The following is an 11,348-nucleotide window of genomic DNA, read 5'->3' as shown; positions in this document are numbered from 1 at the left end:
GAGGCTACTTCCTCTCAACCATTTACTCTTCTAATGTGGAAAGATGAGAGGAGCTTCCATCTCACACTTGACTTGTCACCGACTACAAGCTTTTTATTATCGCCTATTTCAATATCCGATTTCAATGTATTGGGCAGTGTCCGAAAGATAGTCGAATACAAAGAACTGGAAGAAATGTGACCCTGACGTTGCGATGTTGTCTAACCAACTCGCCTGAACACTATTGCTTCTTGCAATTTGATACGTAGTTTGACTTGCATTTATTTTCACTTTTTTGCTTTATTTCCATTACGCATTATCTAGTACAGTACCTTAGTTAAATACGCAATTGTGCCATTAATTTAACGACACGTTCCATTTTACAAATGTAACGAGAACTAATTCCTTTCTAACCCTTGTAACTTGTAACGGGAACTCGTTCCAAAATGGTGAAGGAACGAGAAAAGAAATTTCGTTTTTTTCTTGGAGGAGCTTGTACGAAACTTCCTCGCACTGTCTTTTTTCTGTTATGTGTAACCGACTAGCCTGTCAGTTCGTTTGAATGTTTTCATTAAAGGAAACGAAATTTTGCGGGCTTTTATTTTAGGCTAATTATAGAGAAGCTTGCAAAGCGAATGATGTAGGAAACATTTTAGTTGCGTGTTTCTCAACGCGCTCTATAACTCTTCATGTGACACCTCGGCTCTTAAACGAAAAATTAAAAAAAAATAGGTACTTAGTCTTAATTAACTAAATAACTAGGCGCACGAAAAGAAAACTCTGCACGTTCTCAAACGTTTGCTAACAACATACAGTTAATCTCACTGTCGATGAGCGATCCTTTTTTCTTTTAAAGTTCGGTGCAAGTTTTTTGGGGCACCCTGGGTGTATATATATATATATATATATATAGCAATTTCTAATTTAGCACTGACAGTGTCCTAATTAAAAGCAAAAACATTACTAGGACTCACTGCAAGGAAATACCTAACGGAATCTATGCTCCCGAAAGCCATGATATTTCAAGATATGCACCTAAACTCTGTTTAGTCACGGCGCGGTGGTGGCGCGCCGAGCACAGTTCCGTTATGGGGCTGTGGGCGGAAGTCACCATGCGGGACGTGCATTTCTGCGTTGTTTTGAAGGAAACAAGACAAAAACCTGCCTCCTCGTCAAAACACTGCGACTGGGGCTGTACCAAAAGAATCGAGAAAGGTTTGAAGGTCACTTTTCATGTGCTCGGCTCTTCCGAGAACGTGGATGTGTGCGGTGAAAAGGGAAAACCAGATGGCGTCGGACCATGGTTGCTTGGGCGGGAAGCACTTTGGATTGAATTCACACATACTTGTGGTCATCAGACTTATTTGTTTTGTTCCAACATGAACACGGGAAAACCGTCAAGTTAAAGGACCGCCGGCAGACTACGTTCAGTACGTCTTCAAGTTCAAACTGCCGCCTGATCGTTCGAACTGTCGTCTGCTCTTTCAAACGTTTCTGCTTGTCGTCTGCTCTTTCGGACGACACCGGCCGCAGACCAAACGTCGGCCCGGTAATCGCGACAAGAAGTAAGTGCACGCCTCATACGACTTTAAAGTTTGAAGGTTGGTTGCGGTAAGCAGGCAGGATGTAAACAGTAGACACAAGGAGATAATGATCATTGTTACCAGTGGCCATCACCGACTTGTTATGCCCGATTCGCTTGGCTCGATTCTGCTTGCGATATTAAGTATCGACGTCGACCCTCTCAACTGTGGTTTAAGCTTTTGCAGCCCGAGCAGTGTCGCGACTGAAAATTGAGAGCGGAATCTCATCATGCGCATCAGGTTTTGGCGTCTGTGTCCGGCGTCCACGCGGGATGAATCGCCGGATGTCACATTATTCATGCCAAGTTTTGCTGTGTAACGAGCTTCAGTAATTTTGTTCAGGCCGCTCAAGTGGTCAGACACTGTCAAAAAAAGACGTAGAATCAACAATTCCAACGCGGAAAAGAGCACGGGGACTTAACCGACGCCAACAACGTCGCATTTCAATGGTTTGTTTATGGGCGATGGCGAGGTTCTTGCCCACACTCTATCGCGCATGCGCGGTGCCGGTGGCGTTTGCTAAGGGCGCTCCGTTTTGTTTGCAAGCATTAGTTGGTCTATAATACACTTCAATGTTCTGTCGAAATCTTCCTGTGAATTATTTCTAAGCTCTGCATTTCTCTTTGACCGAAGTGCCGATATGAAAACGTCTTTCTCGCACCGCCCTTTTCCTGATGGGGGTGTAATAAATTATTTTGTACAAATTCAACGGCGCAGAAGGTTTACCGCCGTAGCACTCGTTCATAGTTTGAAATATATTCCTGTAATCCCTTTTAATTTCTGGGACGTTCATGCCGAATCCGGCTTCGTCCCGTCCACTCCACAGAAAGTCACACACCAAACACCCCTGAAGAAATCACTTTGCTTTAGCTTATTCATCATTAGAGCTTACAAGAGTATTGTATTTCGTGTACCCTGAAATATGTTACGCACCGAAAATGGTTGGTAAAAAACTGCGACTTTGCGTAAAAAGCGATATTTTTTTCTTCTTGAACAAGTGTTTTAGTTGTCCAGTTCAAATATTTAAATTTGAAGTCTAAAATCCCAGAATGTTAAAATAAGAAATACCATTCAGTTCAAAAAGCGCTTATATGCCATAAAAAAGAAAGGGGATTAGGAGATTGCAACTGTGGTTTGACTGACCTGGACGTACATGTCACGATACTAATGAAAGGAGAGAATTAGTGACCAGTAATTGGATCTAGATGAAACCGTCCTGCTTGGTCTCGCAAAACTGATCTTCCTTAATGACGCAGTTGCAGCTGTCGCAACGAGATTAAAATACGGCTATGTTTGTTAAACTTATCCAGAGGGGGCGCCATACGTGTCAAAAAGCGCACGCTTTTTTTAGTTAATATATGAGTGCAGGAGATCTGTGAGAATTTAATTGTTACATTGATATCTTACTAAAAGTAGACAATTATCGGCAATGTCACGTGATGCGGCAATAAGCGAACAATAAAGGTGTTAAATGTTGCTTGATGAAATTCCTACCCTCCTTAATTAACGACGGTTTTTGTTTAGCCAACCTTCCGCATTGCTGCTGGCTCGACTCACGCTCTGGTCATCTGTAATTTGTTTAATTAATTTTATTCTTCAGTGCTGTTTTATTTCCCTTTTCTCTTTAGTTGAAGTGCCACGATGAGACAATTTTGCCTACAACGATAGGTGGCGGCGGCCACTCTTTCCAATTCACAGGAATATACTCTGAGGTTGCGACCGTCCAGCAGTCCTAACTACGCAAATGTTGTCGCCTCCGAGGCTATCTTTGCAACCGTACTACCCGTATGCCTCACTCTGCCATCGTTATGTACAGGGAACTAAAGTCACTCGATAGAGGCAGCAAGTCATTACTCGATCACGCACGTGTCGCGTGTACAGATGGCGCTGTTGTAGTGCCACGCATGCCAGAATCGGAGCTTCATTTCACGCGCCCGGCGTTCACAGAGAGATAGCTCGGCATTACGTAAGTCGATACGATGTGCAGGGGTCGCGTGAGAGAGCCCACTCTGCTATTGTAGGTTTAATTCATTAAACTCATACCTGTGCTCATCAGGCGTTAAAAGGCCTAAAATTGTAATTTGTTGCAGATATGCGACGGTTGCTCGCCTATGGCGCCCGCGTTCGACACTTAGGGTGCAGAAATGGCGTGAAGAAACTCGGGCAGGCTACGAAAACAAGCTGATGCTGTTTGGTGCATGAAAAAATAAAGTTGAAAGGCTGCCACAGCTGCTAGAGGAATGCGCCTTGAACCGGTCAATATTATCTCTTTTGTGTTGTGTAGGTTTCTCCCTCTCTTTCCTTCGTCTCTTTTGATTTGTGACGCCTATATAAGCACCCTTCGTTGTCAAATAAAATTCAGCTGTGTTTGAGACTTTGTGATTGTCCGTCCCTCATCGTCCCAGTCTCGGCGTTTTTCGAAATGTTTAACCACCACCAGCTCGTTTGTGCCCTTATTTTTTGTTCAGTACTATCTCTTGCTTTTGTGGCGGTATGATGCTAGTCAGGAAGCATAATAGAACCATTGCCAACCTTTTTGATCGGAGCGTCTCTAAGTTTAATGGCAAATGGTCAGTGCAGACTGTGTGTGGCGTTATATGCTAAGGAGACGGCCAGTGCGCTGTCATCATTGCTTGCACCAATCATTGGTCATCAATCATTGGTCATACATTTGAAGGCACCCCGAAAGTTTTGTATGCATGATCGCCTTCTGATGCTGCTACATACATATATAGGATCGACGTTGGGCTCTTTACTCCGCCGACATGGCTGCGGCTGCTGCTAAAGTCTCCAATGGAAACTCTTCGAAACGAGGCATCGATTTCAAAAATGGGCCTACATACTTTGAAGTCCACATCCCTGTACCGACAGTTATCCTTCCCGCGACAGAATGCGTGGCTGAGCGCATTTCCTGTTACTTGTCGTTTTAGATTTCATTCATCGGCTGCTCAGTAGGAGACAATGTTAATTCTTACAAGCATTACCCTGACGAGTAACCTTCAAAAATTACTTCATTTTATATCCTTGCGTCGCTTCCACCCACGAGTCAACCTTAACGATATTACATTAAAGGGTCCTCTAATAATTTTTGAACTGGTTTGAAATTTGCATCGAAACAGGCTTCATAAAAGGTGGGAATAGGAAGGAAGGACTTTTTTTTTTACAAAAAATTCCCATTATTTTGGGAGTTACAAGAAAATTAAAATTACAAATACAAGCAAAACATTATCCCTCTTTGACGCATGGGGAAAAATTCAATTATTGGACGGTTGAAGAAAAGCGGCTGGCGAATTGCTGTAGGATAAGTTCATGGCTTCTGCACTGACGGGGCACACATCATCACCCTATCCCTCAGGTTCCGAACGCGATCGGCGTTACAGTTAAACCTAGGCTGTTTATACGTTAACTTACGTAAAGGTTTTCCGCGCCAGTGAATATTAATAGGAAGTTTTAGTAGAGCGTTTCCGCAGCCCGCTAAGCACCCGGGTAGCGCTCCGTAATCCGCCACAAGACTTCGAACTACGCAGACAAGGCTGAAGGTGCGCATACGCAGCTGCGGCGTTCTCTTCACGGGTACCGTAGTGGAGGGGAAAAGGGTCGACTACAATTCCCTACTGTCTCGCCTTCGACCACCACGACAGAGGAGGGGAAGGAGGGACTCCCCTCTTCCCGAGAATCTCTTTTGTGTGTCCCAGGCGTCGTTATTGTGCCTCTACAAGATTATAGAAGAATGACCTGTTACTGAAATGAATACGAAAGCAGCTGTGGGGTTTGTTGCGGTGGCCCGATTGCTGGTGTGCTTCGCCCGCTTTGGTGGCTGAAACGGCTTTCTGTCTTTCTTTTTGGACCAAGTTTTCCCCGCTTTTACCACAGTCTCTGGTTTTCTACTTCATGATCAACATCCACCAGCTTGCCTGCGCACTCACTGTTTTTTTGTTTTGTTTTTTCAATTTGGACATCTTTTTGACGTCAGCCTCGCCACAGCTTTGTTCGTCCCGAGACAATCTACGTCACGATTGCGGCAATGTCACGTGCTTTCCACTGGCTGCTATCGGAGCGCTTGCCACAGTGGGCGTTTATAACGAAAAATACAGTTGTCAGGCTCAAAATAGAAACGTGCGATTGTCATTTATGGATATTGTGGATCGTATTCAGCATATTTCTGAACACGACGGCTATATTTCAGATTTTGTTGAAGTATTCCTTTAACACAGCTGATTGAAATCTAGACGAAACGTTTCACCAGGAATTATCCACATGACCGCCAAAATAACGCAGGAGTTCGAGATCTGTTAAAATGTTTCGAGTATTCTTGGAAACCAACTTGCCCGCTCCAATATTTAATAGAGTACAGCCGAACGCACCTCATTAAATCTATAGCTTTGTTGTCTGTGTAGTATATAAGGTTTCTACCACTGGTGACATAAGCAAGTTCAACAGGTTTGCAAAGACCATAGAGTTGTTATAATATACACTAGAAGTTCAACTGGCGCTAGTGTCTACGCGACTTCCTTGACGCAAATTGAAGCAGACAGCAACCAGTCTACTTTTGTGGTGCTCCTGTGCATTCCTATGGGAAAACGCGCGTGCATTTTGTTTCTTCGCACGGAATATTGGTTATTTGGGTCGTACCGAATAGTATACACCTTGATTAGCACTGTAAAAGTGTAATTGCTTTAGTTAGCACATTTTTCTTCATCAGTGAACGATGTTTAACTTCGCTACATTTCAGTCCAAAACATGTGTTCCGCAGCAGGTGTGTAAAAACAAGCGACGATTCAAAGCAAAATTACAACCTAAAGGAATATAGTGTGCGTTCAAGGCTCGCCAGCATTCCGGTGACGCTTATATATTGATTATATGCCAGTCCTGTTACTACATGAAAATGATCCCGTCGTGCCCATGAGTGGATAAAAGCATTCAAAACGCAAAGAATAAAGTATGTCGGCTATGAAAGATGCCTTTACGTATTGTTTTCTCTGCCGGGCGGCTTTTATCGGGCACTTGTTCTCAAAGATTTCGAGCCTGCGGGTGATATTTTAAAGGTAGAACTCGCTCAGAGCACAAAGAATAAAGTGATACTTACCTATTTAAAATCTGATTATATTACGTGGCCTTCAATTAATTTTGATCTTACGTGCACGGGGATCGTTACTGATCCAGTGTTACTGCGTAGTTCTCGCCGTCTACCTTAATTTCCAGATGTCCTTCGTTCGTTTCCAGTGTATATCCCTCATGCTGAAAAGCGCCAACATCGTGTTCGCGCTAACAGTGTCCGACAGTGCACATAATCAGAATCAGAATCGGTTTATTGTTGTCCCAGCGCCAACATGGGACAAGGAGGGGGGGAGGGGGGGGGGGGGGTGTCGGGGGGCAAGAAAAAAAGCTGCAAGTTTGCAGCTTGACGGGCTCCGGCCCCCCAAAACACAGGGCCAGGGCGGCCCTATCATCAAAAACACACGTACGGAGGCGTTTTAGCACCGTTTTTAATGCGATGAATTTGAAAGAAAAACGCCGTAACTGACCAATTACTTCGTCGGCCTGAGTAAGACATGTTTCAAGCTAATTAGTACGTACGAATTCTTCGGGATATTTGCTCTTATGATCCAGCGCAGAGAGAAAATGCACTCGCTTTTTCCCATAGAAATGTATTCACCGCATTCGGTGGGAGTTGGTACCACGAGGGCGCCACAGTATTTGGTGCCCCAGGAGACTTCCTGTAGTGTATTTATTTCTTCTTCAGTAACCCACAGCGATCGGAATACAAGATTTTCCTTCGGAGAGGTACCTGTAATAGGCTTGTAAGACCCTACACGCTTTGTAGAACGTAGTACAAATAACAAAATGATGTGTGACAAGAGGAAAAGAAGAAGAAAACCGGAAACGCGCAGGGGTCCGCCGATAGTGGGCGGCAGCGAGCTGGTTTGCAAACAAACATTGGTGAATTACCGGAAGTCAATTTCCGACTGTTTGCTGTCTTCTTGAATTTGCGTCAGCACACTAGCGCCACTTGAACCTCTAGCGTACATTATAATAACTCTATGGCAAAGACGGTCGGACCGGAAGTCGCTTGGGACGGAAGTGGCATTTTATGTTCGTACACAGAAAAAGTGTTCCATACCACATAATTGACGAAAGAAAAAAATTAAGAGGACATTTCAAAAGCCCATAAAAATATATTTATTTTAAGACAGTTTGCTTTTGACACGCATGTAAAAAAAGTTAAAAAATCGAACAATACTGACGGCGCCAGATTATTTTTTTTTTTAATTTTGCGCGCAAAGTCCATGACGTCACGTAATGGTTATACGCTCTCTCAACCTCATCGTGACGGCCAAGCCGATCCACCTCTCCTCCACGTGCCCTAAATGCCGAGACAGAATACAAGTGGAAAGGAGGTGACTACGGACTCAATCGTGTCTCACACCGTCGATATTGCTCTAAATGTTTTGTTTCCGGTAGAATAATTTTTGGAAAGCAAGTCCCAACCAGATTGTTTAAAAAAAATGGTGTTCCTTTTCAAGTGCCTTTTAAGACTGCTTACGTGTAGGACTGCGAAAGCATTGTAGTCCCGCGGGTGAAATGTTTTCGAGTGATGTTTCTACACGGTATTAAAGGTTTTGACGACGTATAGGACAAAGTCCGGGACGGCGTTTACAACGACCAGTAGGACGTCCTCGAGGACGAAATCAAGGACGGCGTCTGGGACGGCGTCTAAAACGACTTCTGGGACGACCCAAAGGACGACGTCTAGAACGACGTCGAGAATGACACCTAGAGGACGACGTCTAGGACCACTTCGAGGACGACGCCTATAGGTCCACGTTTAAGACGACCTCAATGACGACCCCAAGGACGGCGTCGTCCTCGAGCATACGATGGAGCGGCATAACGTCCGGCCAACGCATACCCTCGTCCCCCCTCCCTCCCGTTGCGCCGCCAGAAGTTCGGCTGGCTCCGTAGCAACGATGACGCCGTTGCTATGGAGCCACATGACGCCTCGCAGCCAATGGGAATTTAGGTGCCATTTCACTTCTAAAGACGCCGGCTTCGTTCCATGGGATAGTTTGTGCTTTCGCAATAAAAAGCAAATGCACTGTACCAAAAATTTTTATATATAAAAGGCGTGCCATCACTCCCCAAGTCGCAAGCTGCCGTCGCCTCAGTGAGCGCTACGTGCTTCGCATTGTTATCAGGAGAGCCTTATCATTAATTATGTGGTTCGGAGGCTTGTTTTCTGCTTGTTTTTAATTGAAACGAATGCTGTGCTCTATGTTGTATGCGTGATATGCACTTTTCGCTTAAATCGCTGACGGTTTATTTTTTTTTTTGTGAGGACGACCACACAAAGAAGTTCCAGAAATCAGATTTGTAAGCGAAATACAGCTTGGCTGTAATAGACCACTTTCAAAAGTCACGTGCCGATTATTAGAAGGTCGGAGCCACTGCACAAAGGCGGAGCGACTGCATCGAGGAACGTGCAAGTCATTCCATAGATAGCGAACGTCGGAGCGCGTCCAACACGACGAGTCGACGAGCCAATCAAGCAGCGTCGAAAGTGCAACGTCACTGCGATTAGCACCTTTTTTTAGTGGGTATGTTTTTTCCAGTGTGCCGTGACTTCGAGGTTTTAGTCCACCATTTTGCAAGGATTTCACAGCTGCCAACAGAGTGCCGTATTTTGAATGGGGTCTAGCTATAAGCAAATTATTCAACGTCTTGGTTTAAAACAGCACGAGAAAATGCAAGGACAAAGTAAAGGCGAGACCCAGCACTGTCTTTTGTCTCGCATTTTCTTTGTTCTTGCTTTGTCGGGCAATTTTAAACCAAGATGTTCTATCAACCGACTAGCCCAAACATACATTTCAGCGAGATATTAAAAGTCGTTCCACCCTTAATACCAACTCAAACATTTTTCGAGTTACGGGGCGTCCAGGAACCGACAACTAAGCGTTCAATGAGCGAAAAAATCTGCCAAAGGTCGGGAGAATTCATCGAAGCAAAGGGCGAAAAGTGCAGAAAGTTTACACCGACTTAACTCAAGTAAGGTATAAAAGAGAGACGTTTCGCTATCTATGCCTGTGGCATCTTCAGGATTAACTGACACGAATGAGTCGAGAGCCCCCTTATACACAAGCGATAGGCCAATAAACTTTCCAGCACTACCACCCAGACTAAAAATGTCGAGTCATTGGGGTGTGAACGCATAAGCGTCGTCTGATATTCCGCAGAAGAAAGCAACTGCGCGTGCTCAGAACGCGTTCCACAACTTGGGATGGCAGAGCGCAGAATGTGATTATTGGAAGGATCTATACACATTTGCAAGTACGAGCTCTGGGCGCCGCCATCTTGCTGCTGGTGTGGGTAAATCGTCTGATAGTCAAGCGTTGCTTAAGCGTACCCGAAGTTTCCAGACTGGCGCCAAAACAAAGCGTTTTAAATCCACGGTGATCAGAATAGCTCTTGAAGTTCGGCTGCTTGAAAACGTCCTTGGGATGCGTCGTTTTCGCGGACGCAGAAAGGTTTGCACACTCACACTATGGTCTAGAGCAGCCCTTGTGAGATTAACAGTTCGTGAATATTGTCAAGCATTCCAAAAGGTCAAAGTAAAGAGTAAAAAAAGGCCGGGAACTGAAATCGCATAGATTCAAAGGCAGTGCCCACTCAGCCACAAACCTGGCAAAGAATTACAGTTCTAACGCTAGTGTAGCTACCATGTTCGTCCAGAACTAAAATTAAAAGGTATTCCTATTGTTTTTTTGTTTGCCCCGACTAAAGTAGAAAAAAATGAAGATATAAATGAAGTACGTAATCAAGGTAGCATTAGGCCGGAAAACACTACTGGTCATGACATATGTATATATGAATCTCCTGGTCCGAATATCATGGGCCATGAAGCTTGGAGATCTGAATTTGGTGTCACCCGGCTAAAGCTAATATTCGAAGCTTCTGTTAAGAAAACCTGATATGAAAAATGAGGCAGCCGATTGGCATAATGTGGTGACACGCCTCTAATACAAGGATAGAGACAGTTTTCGTAGCTGAAACCAGCGGTCAATTCGTTTGATCTTAGTTTTACTTTATTTTATTGATTTACAAGAAACCCTGCAGCGCCGAAGCGTTAGAGCAGGGGAGTGAGATAATAATACAATCAGACGTCAGTATACATCATCACAGTACACTTCAGTAACAAAAAAAAACACAAGAAATCCACACATTATAACCTTTTTTTTAAAGTAATACTATATCAGCGGGTGCACACTTTTGAACTCATTATCACAGGATGTTTACACGTCAACATAACACTGTTCAATACTGCATGTACAGATTCACAATTCATTCAAGAGTTTCAAAAAAGTTTCATTATCAACCGATACCATATCTGCAGGCAATTCATTCCATTCGCCTATCGCTCTTGGAAAAAAAGAAAACTTCATGTAGTTTGTCCGGCATTTTATTTCACGTATTTTCTTGCTATGATCCTTTCTATTTGAGATGTAATGAGGCGTTTTCAGGTATATAGATTTATCAACCCCAGTTAAGTTATTGTATATCGCATGAATAAGTCTTGGTCTGCATTTCCTGCGTCTGGTATCAAGATGCTCCATTTCAATACAAGCTTTCATCTGCGTTACACTTTGAAACCCAGAATATTTGTTAAGGATAAACCTTACTGCCCGATTTTTTACACCCTCAATCCTATCCATCAAGTATTTTCGGTGCGGATCCCATACGGCGCTTGCACACTCTAAATTGGGTCTTACCAATGCACGATATGCTGCTTCT

This window comes from Ixodes scapularis, unplaced genomic scaffold, assembly GCF_016920785.2.
Source record: "Ixodes scapularis isolate PalLabHiFi unplaced genomic scaffold, ASM1692078v2 PGA_scaffold5__190_contigs__length_132052651, whole genome shotgun sequence".
NCBI lineage: Eukaryota > Metazoa > Arthropoda > Arachnida > Ixodida > Ixodidae > Ixodes > Ixodes scapularis.
The sequence above is the reverse complement of the archived record's forward strand: the minus strand, read 5'-3'. Positions refer to the sequence as shown.